The sequence below is a fragment of the Chenopodium album genome, chromosome 5 (genome assembly GCF_948465745.1).
Source record: "Chenopodium album chromosome 5, dcCheAlbu1.1, whole genome shotgun sequence".
Lineage (NCBI taxonomy): Eukaryota > Viridiplantae > Streptophyta > Magnoliopsida > Caryophyllales > Amaranthaceae > Chenopodium > Chenopodium album.
Window position 1 is genome coordinate 24,605,632 of NC_137838.1, and position 5,393 is coordinate 24,611,024.

Below are 5,393 nucleotides of genomic sequence, written 5' to 3' on the forward strand. Positions count from 1 at the left end.
TAACATATATATTAACTTACATTTTTTTTCATAAAAAAGCTGTAAAATTACAATATTCCTCGAAAAACAAAGTGGCATGAACGAAATGAATTTTTAGGCAAATTCTCAACCAGCATTAAGCCCGTTATCAGATTGTCCAGTACCTTCTTCACTGTGAGCCCTTAGTATTTGGTGAATTCTTTGCTTGGTTATTTTCCTCTTCCTCCAACTTCATCATCCTCATCCCAAAGCAACTGATCTAATTCTGGCCTGACTAATTCTTCCTGATATTGACAGACTTCAGTATATTTTCACCAAATTACAAGTTCATTATTACGGAAGAAGTAAAATTCCAGACAATACTATCAATCAATCAATCAACTTATAGCATTTTGAACAAGAACCTACACAAATCAGAGTAAACAAATCATAAATCAGATAAACAAATCTCTCAGGCAGGACCAAGTTGCTAAGCTGATTTTCAGAAATGTAGCACAGGACAAGTGCCTAGAGTCTCTCAGGCAGGACCAGACCACATGCACAGGCCACTTCCAACCAACTTAGAACAAAGGAAAACTCAAAGATTGGTTTTGTACATATGTTCACTAGATCTTCACCAAAAAAAATAATAAAGAGGGGGGGGGGGGCTATATGTACTCAGTGAAGTCCCCTTAATAAATTTTGCAAAAAGAGATACCAGTTGTCACAAGCAACATGAGAAAGAAAAGAACTGCACTCATAATTCACAATATATGCACATGCCTCAGAAATTAAAAATATATGGTAACTCAGAAACTTATAGTCTGATTTATGTGAGGAGTCCTAGTAACATTCTATGTTCATTTGATGACTAGACACCTGATCAAATTTAGTGTATACATTCTATAGAACTACTACTCTGATCAAATTTAGTGTATACATTCTATAGAATCTTTCATGATACTTACGCAGGGTGAGCAACAATAAGAGCTACAACCATCATCGTACAGTTATGAGCAGCTTTTGATTGCAAGTTGTCAAAAGGGGAGCTTCACCATCTTTTAATTTCTCAATAGGGGCCCGATTATCAGCATAGATATGTGATGCAACTACCTGAGAGAAATATAAAATGTAAATTACTAAGTCATGATATGCAAAATGGAGCTTTTCTAATTGTACATTAAAAATGGGCTTATATAACATAGAATAAAGAAAAAAATCGGAGTCATATAGTAAGTGGGCCTCATATTTACATATACACAATCTCTCATGTAAATAGACTAGCAAAGACTTTCTTTGTTTCCACTAAATACATTACATAAAAAATGTAGAGAGCCATGCACAAAGATTATCTTTTGTTTCTATGCAAATGAATAAGTGAATGTCTATTATTTCTAGTCATATTAAAAATAGACTACAAAACACTAGTCCTTTGTATCAACACCTGGAAATGTCATTTAAATTCAGCAAACCTACTGCTAGACTCGGTTATAACCAACATACAAAATCCGAGTACTTTACTTCAATTAATGCATTAATATGCAGATATAGCATTTCCCAACTGATCATTCCTACTAATATATTATCCATATATGATAGATCTTGGTGTTTCTAATACAAAGATTCATCAAAGGTTGCATAAATATCATCTATCTCATTAAAATTTTGCACTAAACATATCCTTGCTTAAACAAATACTATGAAAAACTATCAAGGGCCTTTCACTTAAATGATCTTATATCCTTCATCATAAGTGATTCAGAAATCCGATAGCGTGAGTATTGAGTATGATCACATTGTACAAGGAGACCACCAAACGACAACTATGCTAGATAAATCCAAGATAATCATAATGTTTTGACATATTCAAATTAAAGCAGAAAGGACTGCCTTACCCACTGATACAAGGGGATCATTGAGCCTTTGACTTTGACGCTATGCTTCCATTTCTTGGCTCTACAACCAGTGTGCTTTTCCCATTCACTTAATGACTACTTCCTTGTCCCACATTTACCACACTTACACACAACCCTAAAAAGAAGAGCACAAGTAATCAAATTAATAGCAGATTGTTTGCAAAATTTAAAAAAAGAATTTAAAAGAGCATAATATATAATTTTTGTAACCTTTAGAACTTACAAGTGAAGGCTTGGGATATATGATGCCTCCATACCATTGCACGCAACAGTTACCTCATCGGATGTCACAGGTTGTCTGTATCATACAATAGTAACTCTTACTAAATTGTTTGAGCTCAAAATAGGTTGTATAAATGCCAGAAACAACAATAATAGTAATAATAATAAAAGTATTTACTGTAAATCTATAATAAATTATCCATAACAATATTAATAATGATGATAACAATGAAAGTAAAGTAACAGTAACAACAAACAGAAGTAAACACGTACTTTGGGTTGATTTCAGGTAGAGCTACAGAGTATGATGGCTCAAATGCAAACTTTGGCTTGCAATCTGTAATATTCCGCATCTTCCAAATCCTTAGATAAAAACAGAATGTACAAATAAATCCTCTAAAAACAGTCTTTACAAGCACCAGGTCTTGTCAATAAAACAAAAACATAGAGTGAACCAACCTTGAGATTTTTTCCACAGATTTCAGCACACTCAGCATGCTCCCAAACATCACAGCCATCACAGTAAACCTATGCGAGAAACAATTACAATACACACAAAATATTGACAAATCTCACGAGCAAAAAGCAGTATTTCAAAATTAAATTGTTCGACCAAAATTGAGTTCCTACATACCTATTTCTTAAGAATTAAGTGATTTATAGACAAAACCAAAATTCAACATTGATCACAGATATAAATCAAATCTCAACATAACAAACCTACGTGAATATACATATCAAAGACAAAATCGATAAGCCCCATATCAAATTCAATTTTTTACTGTAATTAGGGTCAGATTATCACGAAAATGTAGAAAAATTATCAAGAGACATCCTTTACCTCATCATCATCAAACTCATCACCATACCCAACCTTCACATGGCCACAATACCCGGGTTAAATCCCGTACCCAAGTTCGCTCCACTACATATCAGTAATTTGAAAGCTCAAAAACACAGATCTATATGATTTCAAGAAATCTGACAATGAAATGTTGTCTAAATTCAGTAATTGAGGTGCTGCATGTAATTGAGAAAGGAACAATTTCTATAGAGTAATATGTAATTAAAATCAAAAATCAGAAAACCCTTGGTTTCCGAAAACATGAAATTGTAAATTTGAGAAAAATAAAAACTCAAAAATCACGAAATAAAGAAATTAATTAAAGAGAAAAGAAGAAAAAAGCACGAACCTTAAGGGAAAATCATTTCGCGAGGGGGAAACGACGAGAGGTGGGTTTGTATCAGCTCCTTGTGCCACTGCCGCCGTTGCTAGGACCGACCGACTGACTGACACGTCGTGAACATGAACAGAGGGAAACGGGAGGAATGGACGGCGGCATGGTGGAGAGAGGAAAGAGAGAGAGAAGAGGGAGATCTAGTTGAGGAGAGAGTAGAGAGAACACGAGATGGAGGAAAGAGAGAGAGAAGGCGACAAGTGAATGAAAATTGAGGGGCGATTTTTTCTTTTAATTATTGCCACCGGTTTGAACCGTGTGGCCTTTAAAACATATGCCAACGGTTCGGTTTAAACCGGTGGCAATTAAAAAAAGCCTAATCCCGCCCATTTTTTCCACACCGGTTTTGAAAAACCGGTGGGCATGGCTCGGTGCCTTTTTGTATTTTTCTACTAGTGTAAGATTCAAATAGCATTATCACCAATAAAAAGAGTGATGAGATTTGGGAAGAAAGGAAAACTTAGCCCCAAGTACATTGGTCCATATGAAATACTGCAGAGGATAGGCAAAGTAGCTTATAGGTTAGCCTTACCTATGGAGCTAAGCAAAGTGCATGATGTATTTCATGTGTCTCAATTAAGAAGGTATATACCTGATTAATCCCATGTGCTACAACCTGAAACCATTGAGCTAGACCAAAGTTTAACATATAAAGAGAGACCTGATAACTCATTTTCTTTAAGGGGGGCATAATGCGGTAGAATGTCGCACTTTTACCCTATATTTTCAGTTATTTATGTGCTTTTCACACAATTTTAACGTGTATTTTTAGTCATTGTGTTCCTAGAGAGACAAAAAGGTAAATGTATGACAAAAAGTACAACAATATTGTGAGGAAAAAGATTAAATTTCATTTCCCAAGTTTCGGTATGAAACTTATTTTAAGGAGGGTAGACTCTAAATTCCCGTATTTTTATATGTATCTTATTTTAAAAAGTACTTTGAGAAGTATTTAAATAAATTGAAATATTTTATTTAAAGTATTTTAATTATTCATTTTAAAGAAAAGTTTATTTAATTACTTATTTCATTTAAGCAGGGGTTTAATTTTAAAAAGTTTTATTTTAGTAAAGATTTATTAGGGAAGGGATTAGGAAAGATTTAAAAGAGAAAGTTTAGGAAGAAGAATATTCAACACTTGCGGCAAATCAAACTTTGCCCAGAGTGGAGAAAACCAAAGGTAAACTTCTCTCCCTTTTCCTTATTTTTCTTTTTCTTTCTTTTCCCCCTTCCCCTTGCTTTTAGCCCTCACTATCACCGCCGGCTACCACCACCGGTGGGCCGCCGGCCACCGGCTGAAAGGAATGGTGTCCTTCGAACAAGTGTACTATTCCTATAGTGGGTTTAGAATTATTAGAAAGCTAATATATTCAGTAAGGTCAAGTGATCGGAATGTCTAGGTGGAGGCCGCTTCCGATCAGTAATATTAATGCATAATTAATATTACATCTTGATCTTGACTGAACCCTTCAGGTCACACCCTTAGCAGTAAACGAACCAACTCGACGAATTAATTCGGAAGAAATTAATTCGTTGCCCGAGTATTAAATATTTAGACGTCGGAAATTCGAGCTTAGAGCGTCGAAACCGAGCGTCGGAATTAGAATCAAATATAGTAAATGACGAGACACGCAAATAATAATAAATCAACAATATTTCCCAAAATACCCCTAGCATCGGAATGCCTCGAGCATCCGAGTGCTAGGGGCATTATGTGTTAAGCATTGGTGGCTAGCATGCGCACCAAGCCAAGCCTAGGCTGGCTAGGGCATGCTAGCGCACCAACGCTAAGCAGCCACGGCCGCAAGTGCAAGCAGCAGCCCGCACAAGGTGTGTGTGGCTTGATGGCCGCAAGCAGCAGCAGCCCAAATCACCTTGGTGCGGGTGGTGGGCCGTGTGCAGTAGGGGAAGCAAATGAAGGGAGGGGAAAAGGTGAGGGACATATGTCACAAGGAGAGAATGGAGTGGGGAGCAGTTATGGTCCCCTACTCTCCAAGTGGTCCTCACTTCTCTTTACATATCATAGTGACACTTGTAGATTTATTATTAGTTTGCTTAT

At 36.1% G+C, this 5,393-nt stretch overlaps 1 long non-coding RNA gene across 2 annotated transcripts; it reads right to left on the reverse strand.

Moving 5' to 3' along the window:
* Positions 1-886: 886 nt before the first annotated feature.
* LOC145630610 (uncharacterized) lies at positions 887-3,383 on the reverse strand. 2 transcript variants are annotated; one of them, XR_014112123.1, is made up of 3 exons: positions 3,290-3,383; positions 2,938-3,021; positions 887-1,071 (listed from the first exon to the last, which is right to left on the reverse strand). It is a non-coding gene; the product is annotated as an uncharacterized LOC145630610 (long non-coding RNA). The 2 variants fall into 2 exon arrangements; XR_014112124.1 differs by lacking the exon at positions 887-1,071 and adding an exon at positions 2,570-2,624.
* Between the last annotated feature and the right edge of the window lie 2,010 nt (positions 3,384-5,393).